The sequence below is a fragment of the Phalacrocorax carbo genome, chromosome 2 (genome assembly GCF_963921805.1).
Source record: "Phalacrocorax carbo chromosome 2, bPhaCar2.1, whole genome shotgun sequence".
NCBI classification, from domain to species: domain Eukaryota; kingdom Metazoa; phylum Chordata; class Aves; order Suliformes; family Phalacrocoracidae; genus Phalacrocorax; species Phalacrocorax carbo.
Window position 1 is genome coordinate 148,498,267 of NC_087514.1, and position 12,235 is coordinate 148,510,501.

Below are 12,235 nucleotides of genomic sequence, written 5' to 3' on the forward strand. Positions count from 1 at the left end.
AAGTTTAATGTGTCATTGAATGAGACTACTGCTATCTCAAGATAACGGTCTAACTTTTGCTTGCAGCTGTATTCATCAGACACAAAGTAGAAAAGCAACATGAAAAATTAGAGTAATAAAAGAGCAGCTTTAGTGAGAGACTGTGTGTGACCTAACCTGGTGAACATTAAGAGAAAATTGCCTTCCTGCAACTGCTTAACATTAGTGTGGTGTGTTAGCAGCCATCAGACTGATCCAAAATAACAGACATCTGGGCAAGGAAATATTTTTTTATTACTTTTTTATTTGTTTATTTTAGTATGACTGTGAACCTGTAAATATATTGTTTTAAGTAAGCCATCATTGGTGTTGATAGAAAGAAGAAACTCATGTCTTTTTCCAGCTTTTTATTTTCTTGTTATTCCAGCTCTTGGAATCCTAAAAGTGGATTTAAACCTCTGATTTCAGAAAAACAAAAAAGAATCACAACATTAGAGTTACGACATAAAAATTGTGGAAATATTACCTTCCTCTAATTTAAATGCTCAAAATCCAAAAAACAAATGAAGAGTCCAAAATCTATTTTGGATTTCACTAAGGATGGGGATGGGGACAGGGATGTGCTAAACTCAAGACCTTCTTAGCTCTTTTGGTCCGAAATACCACAGAGCATTTTCAAGAGCTTCTACTCTGTCTCCTCCCCACATCTCCCAAGGAGGAAGTGGATTTGTAATAAAAGCGCTGTGAAAACTGGCAGAAAAAATAGTTCTGAGCAGCTTTAATCCTGTTCTTTGTCTTCATATCAAGAAGCTAGCTATTTGCCATTTCATTTTTCATATTGTCTTTCTGCCTTCACTAAATCATCATTGAGCAGCTTCACATCAGATCTAAATGTGAGGAAAACCGCAGCCTTTCTTAGAGAAAGTGTCAGTTGTGGCTGGGGAGGCCTGTGCGGGGAGGAGAAGGACCCATCCTGTTAACTTATTTTACCTTGCTTAGCTTCCCTTTGAGTTGTCATTAGCTTTGCTTCACACCATTCCTCTGACACCTGGAGAGGAGGGAGATGTCATCCTCTTTACAAGTTGTCATGACATTCTCCCTGGTGCCCATCACGTGTAACACAGCAAAGGTGGGCAGAGCCTGTGGCGCGGTGGGGCTGTGGCCTGTGGTGAGGGACATGGTTTCAGCCCAGCCCTGAGGAGTCCCCCGAGCCCAGCTGAGCCTGCTCCTTCAGTGAGGCACCACAGTGCCACTGCTCCTGACAGCGGGGATTTGTAAACTATAGGGTTTTTTTGCCCAAGTAGACATTTTCTTCCTACAATATGAGCAAATTATTAAGTGCTCCAAAATTAGCCACACTTACTTGTAGGTACAAAGAAAGGCGATTGAGTTAACATTTCTGTAAGAGGGAACTTCTAAGCGAAAATTTTGACTTCTTCCTATGCTTGATGGGACCAATGCCCATAGCCAACAATTTCTGGTGATGCTCAGGTTAGGAAGCAGAAGACCACTTCTCCCCTCCTTCCCCCGTCTGCCTCCTGGCACTCTGCTGAGGTGAGATGGGGCAGGGGCTGTCCCTGCCCCTCACCACAGCCTGAGACCCTGGGGCAAAGCGGGGGCTGCAGAGGTGCTGGGGATGTGGCCATCACCTTGCCTCACAGGCCCATGAGGTGGGTTGCCAGCACTGAGAGTAAAGGTTGTAGGGATGTGCTGGTGAGAAAAAGGGCAGGAAAAGAGTGACGTTCCCACTGTGCTGCAGGAGGAATAAACTCTACTGGATTTCCGGCCAGGCCTTGTGTAGGGAAGGGTTGTGGTCCCCAACGAAGGCACAGGAGCTGCCATGCGTGCAGATGGGATCCCAGTGCAGACATATCGCTGTTGGAGCTGGTTACACAGGGACTGTTACCGTCCAGCCAGCGATTTAATGTAAGGTCGGTCCAACTGAGAGCTAGTCACCCAAGCATTTATTTGTGTTTTTTTATTATTAGGTTAGTTTTTCACTGGATGGGTTCCTTGAGCCAATTTTCTGAGCAGTCACAGAGGTGGGTGGGAGTGGGAAGGTGCCAGGCGGGGGCAGACGGTGGGCTTAGTGATGGCACGGGCTTCACTGGGGCATTAGGGGATGCAGGGATGGTGGAGGCAATGAAGCTCTGCTGTCCTCGACAAGGACTTTGCTTCAGCGTATCCCAAATGCCTCTCCAAATGTCCTTCCAAGCGGCTATAAGACTCTCTTATCCTTCAAAGTTTCTTCTCCTCTGTGATGCATTGCTCATGCTGCAGTTTTCATAATGTGATAATCCCTGTCACAGATGGAATATTTTACAAAGTATTTTGTCTATAATATAAGAAATATGCTAAGCATCACCATTATGGTGCATTTGAAATGTAGAAATGAAAATATAAGTTGAAAGGTAGAGCTATTGCCTCTGCTGGGTTTATAGCATGCTGTTGATGGGAGTTGTTAACCCTAAAATCTCCTGGGAGCAGCTTGTTCACAGTGGGGAAAATGCTGGATTAGAATTAAGGGTTAATAAAATGTAACAAATTGAATTTTTTACAGCTATAGCTGACCATTATTTTTCAAGTTCTGTAATAAATGATTTAACATAGAATGGTAACACAAACTGTTGTAAAACTAAATCTGCATGTTAAATCCCACTTTTGTTTTGATTGAGGGGGAGTCAGTTATTAGCTGCATGATCAGAGCGCAGACGCTGAGTCCTATTCTTTCCTTAATTGAGAATTGCTGTTACAGATACTTGACAGTGGTTCATAGTGGCAATAATCCCCTTTGAAAATGGTTGTTATTCTAATTCATAAGTAGCTTGCCAGGGCACTAACCCCAGCTTCACCTCTAATGGTTAGGAAAAGAATCCGTTTGGTAGCTGGTGGTGATGTTTAGTGATTTCCCACTAGATGACTGCCAAAGTAACAATGCAAGAAAACATAACTTTTAAATTATTTTACATAAACTTTGGTTAGAAGGAAGGTGTAGGCTATGAAAAATACTGTAACTCTCATTGTTCAGAATGAAAATCTGTTGCTTACTGAGAGTGCTGACTTAAAAATTCTTGCACGTCTTTTGTTGATCTTGCATGCTGATGCACACGACCTGCTAATGCGATGCTTGGCTTTCCATACAGAGCCATTCATCCATGCTATATGTGAATGGAGCTTCCTGGTTTGTACATGTGCTGTGTCACATTCCTCTGGTTTTCTAACAAAGCTTTTAATTGGTATGCTGTGACTAATGAGCATGAAGTCCCAGAGGAAATGGAGCAGAATTTTCCATTATCCACCAAGATGAGCTTCAAGCACATAGATTATCAGGGCTTGAACTCCAGGATAAACCAGGGTCAAAGGCTTCTAGTATAATGGAACCTTGTAGCTGAATATTTTGCTTCCATAACATTAAATTAATAGTTTCTCAGCAAAACTGCATTGTCTGTCTGATGGCATTGTGCAAACTATAACTGGCATTTTGCTTGGACACCAGATCGAATCCCTGACCCTTCACCATTAAAGTTCCCATAACACTCGAGTGCTGATGTCCTGCCTTCGTTCCGGTTTGGTTAATGATGTGTTGCATACTTTTGTGGGATAAATCTCTCTTCAGTTTCAAGTGCAGAACTTGCTCTTCATTCTTCTTCTGAAAAACTATTGTACAGTGCTGCTGACACAGGATTGTTGCCATATGGTGCACCAGAAGTGGCTGCATTTTTGTGGGGAGTAAGAGCTCTGACTCAGACCTGAGCATGTTCAGAACCACTTTGCTTTTGAGATTAGACGAGATTGGATGTAGTGAGCCCAGCATACCTATAGGCTACATCTGCCAAGTAGAGCAAAGTAATTCTCTCTGTGCCTTACATTCAGTACACCTACTAAGTGTCCCAAACAGGTGCAAAATCAAAGAAAATTTAAATTAACTTAAAAGCATAAAAAGATATTCATATTGCCACTGGAATTGGTGGCAAAAAGTTATTAACTTTCCAATAAAGTATATGGAGTAGTATTTCTACCAATTCACTATTTTAGTATTTCATCCAATTTACAGTTAATCATTTTATCCTTTCTAATAGGGTCTCAGTGTGAGTTATGTTTTGCAGTGAAACCACCAACCCAGAAAAAGAAAAAAAAAGAGATTAGTTTTGGTTTTTTTTAAAAAAAGGTTAGTTTCAGCAGGGTCAGTTCCCTGACCTGTCACAGTTCAGTATGTGGCTGTGAAGAAGTTTGTGGGAACAGGGATTGGAAGTCAGCAGCTGAGGGAAGAAGGGATGTCTTCTTGCAGTGACATTACCACCTCAGGCCAGTTCAAGCTCGTGAAACTATGGCCTATGACTTGGGAGCCCAGAATTAAAACAATAAAACAAAACCTAATTTCTCTTCCATGTTGAAGCTCCGCCATTGCAAAAAAAAAAAAAAAAAAACCAACCAACAAACGTGGTTCTGGGTGGGGACAAGCTGTGTGAGGTAGGTTGGTCCTTCTCACGCAGGTGGCTCCTTGCCTCCCCAACAACTGCAGCTGTGCAAAGGCAGCCTTTGGTTTGCTCCTCTCTTACACGGCTGGTTTGCTTCAGTTCCTAACTCTGGAAAGGCGTTTGCCTTTTGGTGGCCTCTTGTAGACCCTTTCCATTCTCATCCTATGAGGGAGTAACCAGAGGTACCATCAGCCTGCGCCGTCACCTCTCATGCTGGGTGTGCTTGTTCCCAGTTTCTCTGGGCAGTAGATGTCTGCGCTGCACAGAGTGAAATGCAGTGAGGCAGTACACAAGGAGTTCTGTGCATCTTTTTGAGAAGTGAGTGATTTGATGCTCCAGCAGTATTTGACCACTTGTTTCACAATACAGACTTGTTTTCTTTTCCTTGTATATTAAAGAAAGGAAATTCTATATAAGCACTGTATTAATAGAATATTAATGTTGTATTGTTCGATTCAAATATTAGCAAATGCAAATAGCAAGAGCAATAAGTACACTGTGTATTCAGATTGTGATATATTGCCTGTTTATCCTGTGAGGATGGGGGTTTATTCTTCCTCTGTAATCAGGAGTTCTGTGTACGCTATTAACTGTGGATAGCTGTAAATAATTTCTTGTCCTTTTCTTACTGTTAGGTATACTAAGGGGACAACGTAACTGTGCACCAAAGCATGGCACCTACTATTGCCTTAAAGCGTAATGAGAAGGGAAGGGGGAAGGGAGTTTAAAGGTTTTGGAAACATTTGCAATGCAGGTAAGAGAGCACAGCTGGTGTATTCTGGTGTGGTATGGAGTCCATCCATTTACTCATCCAGGTCACTGTACTTAAAGTACATAAAACCAAGGGAGTTGCTGTGAAGGTCAGTCCTGCCTTTCATTTTCATTTGACAGATTCTGTGAAACTCAGAGCATAGATGTTCTCTAACCACTATTACACTGCAGGTGTATTCGGTGACCCTAGCAGTAGTGCAACATAAGCCATAGGTTGCATCTGTAGAACGCCTCCTGACTTGCAGCAATGCAGAGTGCCTTGCAGCCTGGGGACCAGTCACACAGCTGCAGCCCTTGTGGGCCGGGAGGAAGGGATGGTGCCAGGGGCTGCTGGAGCTCCCCAGCCCACGTGCCTGGCCTTAGGGCTGCTCTGAAGTGCTGGCATCTTGCTTTTAGGAGTCCACAGCTGGAGGGAGGACTCCTGTGTCCAGTCCAAACCCCTTGTTGTACCAGGCAGCAGCAGTGTGGAATCACACTCAGATTTGCCTGTTTCCAATTCAAAAAGTAGCTCAGTTTTCATACTTACTGTGCATATTGGAAAGCTGTTTAGTCTATGACTCCTTTCCTTAGCCTGAATTGTAGCATTCCTGCTGTACAAAAAGCATTTACCTTTATGACTTGAAACATCTCCTGTACTGCAAGGGTGGAAATGATTATGGCCATGGCCAGCCTGTTCCTCTGTATAGGGAAACATTTGAGAATATATATCATCCCCATCCCCCGCATCTCCCCCCGTTTTTTTTTACTCCATGTGCTGTCATGACAATCTGGAGAAGGCACTTGTGTGGTTTTGTTTTCATGAGGGTGAGAGGGAAGTGATTAAAAGTACGGTTTGGGACCCATCCTTTGATGTCCCACGTGAAAAGTATATCCAGCAAAAGCTCCAACCTTGCAACTTTAAAAAACAAACATGTTTTCCCACCAACTTCAATAGGTACCCAAATGTACAAAAGCCTTAAAGAATTGTCAGGCAGCAGCAAGGATCTCAAAAACTGCTCTTCACAGATCCCATGGCTGTATTTCCCATAAAATTAAAAACAAGTCTTACACTTTTTTCCAAATGAGATTTGGCAGCTGTATAGAAATGAACTTTTTCCAGTCAGAAGTTCAGCAGTTCATAGAGGTGTGTATGGAGTAATATGAGTTCTTAAAGAAAATAAATTATAATATATGCTAGCTGTCTAATACTTTCACATTTGTATTTTTGGTTTTATCCTTTTCTTTAAAAGACTTAAAACTTCTGGGTTTTAAACTTATATTTTAAGGAACTATAAAGGCATCATTTTTAAGATTCTTACCTGCTTTGCAAAATGAGGGTAATGGTGTTTGCTCTTTTAGTGCTTTGAGAGACAGTCATATCCTAGTAAAATATTCCATACTAGTTGATCTGGAGCTTCACTAAGCAAATGTAAAAGTCAAACTTTTTAAAGGAGTGAGAAATACTTGAATTTTTAACATCTCTCTGAAGTGAGATGCTGTCTCCTACTTTTTAGTACTTGGTTTGTTGGAAAGACCAGAAGTACAACCCTTATTGACTTAGTCCTGTGCTGAGTGTAAATTCACACAAAGACGAGCAATTTAACATGTGACTGACCTTTTACAGTGCGAAATGAAGAAATGCACTGTTAAGGTTACCGGAGTGCGGCAGGATGTTTAATCAGCTTCTTTGCTTTAAAGAACAGTAGGAAGGAGGTGATGTATTAAAGATGATAGCTTCTTGTAGATTTTAACTGGTAATGCCAGGATTTGAGTACAATAGCAGATTAAATCTCTGTAGGGGAACTTCCTACTGGACTTTCTATTTTTGGATGTTTGTGGCTGCTTCTTCCTTCACTTCTCACTAGTTGGCTTTTTCTCCCTTGAAGTCTTCAGTTGCTTTCCCTGGGATCTGCTTCCAAACTCTGATAATGTATTACTGTTTAGAGCAATCTTTCTTTTCTCAGTTTGGAGTAAAAGGCTAAAGAAGACAGCATAAATGGAGCCATGCATTTTCCGATTGTATTTTAGTGCACACATGAGGTAAATTCATGGCTTTGAGCACTAAATATTTGCCACACTCTTAGCATGTGTGTAACAGCACTGCAAACTTCCATGTAATAACAATAAATCAACCCAGATTTGCTTTTGCAGCTGGATAGGTAGAATAGTCCTGTGTCCTGTGCATTCAGCTTGGTCCTCATGTCTGAAAACTCCCCGTTGCTGTGAGTGCCGCCTCTGAGGCATGAACACATCCATAAGTCAGATGCCTGCATCTGGCTGTCTTTTCTTTCTGACCAACACTGCCTGGTTCCAGAATAGCTCTATATTCTAGTAACTGCATTCTTTTCCTCTACTATGCTCTGAGTCCCCTCTCTTGAGAGATTAATTTACAATAGTAGTCGTGATTCTAATCCATCTCAGACCTGGCACATCTGGGGTTACAATATTAATTTTATTTACAAGTAGACATTCTTCCTCTTCTCCACTTTTCATCCTCAGGATGTTGCAGTTCTGTGCATCCACACCTCCCCCCCGCCCTGCCCCCTCTATTGTGTTTTCTGGGGTCACACCTCCTGCATTTCACTATCTTTCAATGGTCCATTTTTGTGTCTATTCTGCCTTTCTGTTCTAATTCAGGTGATGTGTATGCATTTTCCGGAAGTTTCAGTAACCACTTCTTTATCTGTAATTTGTATTTTAGATCATACATTTACAACTGGGCTTCATCCTTATGCCAGTCAATGTTCCTTATTTTTAATAAGGTATATTAACACAGTAAAAAAATAATCATATTACAGAAATATCCTCCTAATGGTCTTGTACCTTTAGAAGGATGATCTTCTTTTTCACTGTAATGAATTTTCATTTTCTTGTTTTTTTAATCAGTCAGCCTCCCAGTCTCCTGTCTCTGTGATGTTATGTTCTACTTCAGCTGTCACCAGTCCAAATCGGCATTTGGCTTTTGCTTGCTCTTGAACCCACTGATGGAGTTCTCTTAATTCTATTCTAGTGGGCTCTTAAGTTACAAGTTTTTTCCTTCCTTACTTTGTCAAAAGTATTCCAAGTACTGTGCAGCTCCTGTGTCATTTAATAGTGGCTGTATTTGTCCTTGTCCATTGTGGGAACGCAGTCAGATCAGAGCAAGAATTTAATTCAAACGACTCTGAAATGCTTGTAGTCTTAGAAACCTCCTTTTGAGGACACAGGAATGAATGTTGCCACTGACATTCAGCAGTCTTCGATACACTGAGTCTCTACCTGCAAGTAATGCCCATGTCTTCAGCATCAGATCTACTACCTGCCTCTTGCGATACCAAACAGCCCAGCACAGGCAGTGAAACAGTGATAGCTGATAGCACCCACCCATGGTGCATTTTAAATGCCTTAAATACAAGAGAACAACCTGTGTGCCTGCTTCTTGTCCTGTGGTCTTAATCCTGTCTTGGGTGGAGAAGCTCCAGGTACCATACCGTCACCACAGAACTAACATAAGCAGACACGTTTTTGTCATGAGGCTCTTTGACTGCATTGTTTTGTCCATGGCTTCCCCTTGCCGGGGTGGTTCCCTGGCTGCTGGGTTGCAGGCTAATGGAGATGGGATAACTCCAGCTGTTCCTGCTGATATTGGGCCACCACAGCCAGGAGCAGAGAGGACAGAGGTCTAAGAAGCAAGGAAGCGTGAGGAAGAGTAGTGGGATTGCTGCATGTTGGATATGGGAAAGCCTCTTCCCTCCTCTAACTCTAGGCATCTGTTGGGTTCCACTTGGATCAGGCTCAGGTTGCCTGGAGGATGGAATTACATCTGTATAAAAATTTTGCTCTCTGTGTCATAAGGATTGTCAAAACCAGAAATATAAGCATTAGTTTACTAGTTTTAAGAATAGTGTAACTGAGGTAAAAGCATTAGCTGCATCATTAAAACAAGCGTCTGCAATGCTACTGGCATGTTACCCCTGCAGAGGACCCTTACGAAATGCGTTACAGTGGGTTATCTGAGGGACTATTCGTGAGAAGTGCAAGGTCATGTTTTCAAAGGATATTTCTGTAGCAGCTGTGGCAAAACATGCATGCACAGCCATAGCAGGTTGTCAGAGGTTACAACAGTGCTTTCTGGAAGGGAACTAAGGCAAAACAAGGACACACCAAGTTTTTGGAAGAACTGGGATGAATCTTCTGAATCTCCATTTGATCTGCAGTGTATGAGGCCTGCAGCAGCTGCTTCTCCCCACCTACATCCTAGCTGTGTCCAGGGTGACTCTGACAGAGAAGGCTACAGCGAGTAGTGGTTTTCATTAAAAAAAAATACATTATTAGCAGCAGCAAACAAACATTCTGTAACTTCATAATCAGAGATAACATGATGAGTAAAATGAAGATATGGTAAAGAGCATTATGGGAAGTTTATTCACTGGTAAATAGGAATTTCCTGCAAACAGTGGATGCAGCCTGTTACTGGGTCCTGCCACTACCCTCTTTCCATCTCTCTTCCAAGCAGGGGCAACGTCTGCAGGTATAGGAAAAGTAACGGCACTCTCTTTACTCCCCAAGGATGCTTTCTGGGCATTGTAAAATGAGATTTCAATTTTGCAGAGCCCTGAGTAACCTGCCACAGGCCCTATGGAGCTTGGGACCCCACTTTGGGAACCGCTGTCTCTTGGACTTTAAATGTGAAATTAAGACAGCATGTGTTAGCATTTAGTCTGGTATTAAGATGAACCTGGATTTTGGTATGGAAACCTAATTAATCTGAGATGGCACTCCTTTTTCTCATATGAAATAAAAATCATAATCAACTGAATAGATCTGTAACAAATTTTATGGATGTTTTGGGAGGTGCAAGCATTGTCAGTGTTAATTAAAGTATTGTCACATGCCTTCTCAGGACAGGATTTCAGTATATTGGTGCATTTTCATACCTTCTGCCTATATGGTAGGAGCACTCCCTGCTAATCAGATGGCAGGTAGCCATGAGCCATCAAATACGTCTCTCCGCATTTCTCCCAGAAGCATGCTCAGTTTTATTTCTCTGCTTCCTAATGAAGGATTTCTTTTCCAGATAACTTGTGGAAATATTTTTCCTGTATTTCTTCATACTTTTCGCAGTAGAAAGTATCTTTCAATTTCAGCTCTTTTCCTTTGTCACATTGACCCAACACTGTTCTTTCTGGATTTCCTGAACGCTTTTTTCCCCCAAGTTTCTGTTTTCAGTTTGTGATCATTTTTTTGCACTGATGGAGCATCTGCCCATAATTTGTATTTCTTTCTTCTGAAAAACCATTTTGTTACATTGAGGCTTTGAGTCGGAGATTAATTCCTGTTTAGTCTGTTATTCCAAAAGATGACTTTTGGTAATCTGACTTCAATGCCTGGATGAGCAGCCTGGGGTCCTGATACAGCAAATAAAACCTCCATAGAGACATCCAGAGCACTGTGGTCTTCCTGATCATGGGTCAGATTGTCCTAAGTTGATCAGGGGCAGGGGAAGGTATGTCCTCAGAAAGGACTTTTTTTTGTCTCTTGCTTTTTATGGAAGGTGATGATTCTATTGTGCTGTTACAATTCTTCTGTCTCACATATAAATATTAAAAGGCTAGATCATGGTTTTTCTGTTTCTCAAGTCTATAGCAAGACTGGAAAAAGGTAAGAGTAAGGGATTGGTAAATCTAGGAGTAGCATGATGTGTTGAGGATGCCTGTGATTACCCATCCAATGCTACTGAAAACCTTGCGGAGAACTTCTTGTGTTAACACAGTCTCCTCAGAATAGTCCTGGGAAGTTTGTGTCAAGGCTGAAGTGCTCATAGCATAGCAGAGATTTCAAGCTTCATTATCAAATCCCAGGGTGAAGGCATGGGCTATTCAGGGACGATTCTGGCTTTCCACCCTTCTTAAGATTGTAAGCAATGCTGAGGCTGCTTTAGCTGGGGCTGCAGCACTAGCCTCTCTTTCCCAAAATCCCTTAGTGCTACAGAGGGGTCTCTAAGAAGGAGTCTCACGAGCTGCTGTGCAAAGCCCCCTTCCTTAGCCTTTAGGAGATGAGGGGATCTGGTCCAGGCTGAGGAAATGAAGAAGAGACAAAGAACATTGTGTCTTTAAAAAAACCCAAACCCCAGTCAAACTCAAAAACCAGAGGAACCCTCTGTTTTCTCAGTTACTGAACGCAGAAGTCTGACAAGTGGGCTAATGCCCACCTTTCATCATTGCTGTAGACACGGCTGATCTCAGATTCTAGCATATGGTTTAGCTATTGATTTGGTTTCCATTTAATTGAGATCTTCAAAATGAGATTGTTCCATGCTGTGCAGTGTACATTTATACAGCCACTTTGTAAATATTTTGTCTTTTTCTTGCCTATTAATGATAGCTGCTTGGAGTAAAATTGTCAGGCGGCTGTTACCACCTGAGCCTATTTTTTTTGTTGTCAGTTTTTTGACTGTTGGCCCTATCGTGTGGGGTGAATTCCCAGATCTTGCCAGGCTATGTGGGGCTGATGTAGAAATTTTCATTTAACATTCATGGCAAAGGCAATCTGTCCACTATTGCTCTCCATAAATTGTCACTGGTTTATTTACAAGATTGGCTTATAAAAATACACATACAGAGTGAGTGAAAACTTGTTTCCTTACTGTAAGTGATCTTAACAAAGAGATTTCCGGACTTGAAAGGCAAGGCAAGTAAGCATTATGCTATGATTTAGGTTTCTGCAGTAGGAAGTCTTTTAAAACAGATCATAGAGATCTTCTTTCTTAAAATGCTGTGTTGACCTTTAAGAAAGTGGTAGTCAAAATTTTGGGAGGGGGGTTGGTTGTTTGGGTTTTTTTTTTTTAGTTTGTGAGGTTGTTCCTGCCTGTAGATTGAGTTGCTTCCTTTTGTTGTTGAAGGCTGAGATTGGAAAGGAAGACTTACTGAAATCTATTTCAAGAATAGTCTGAGGAGGAGGAAATTCCCTTCTTGTTCTTAATAGCTGGTGGAGAATGCTCTGCTGGAGGAGAATAGTTCAGTAAGTTAAAAAATTATATGAAGTTTTGA

The 12,235-nt window shown here is 41.8% G+C and overlaps 1 protein-coding gene across 2 annotated transcripts in view; it reads left to right on the forward strand.

Moving 5' to 3' along the window:
* Positions 1–12,235, forward strand: part of KIAA1217 (KIAA1217 ortholog) — a 370,897-nt gene that overhangs the window by 156,533 nt on the left and 202,129 nt on the right. The window contains exon 1 of one of the 2 annotated variants that reach the window (XM_064444798.1): positions 12,071–12,206. The exons of the other annotated variant lie outside the window; for it this stretch is intronic. The gene's annotated coding sequence lies outside the window, so the exon portion shown is untranslated. Of the gene's footprint in view, positions 1–12,070; positions 12,207–12,235 lie in introns of those variants that run through there. 2 annotated transcript variants of the gene reach the window in all.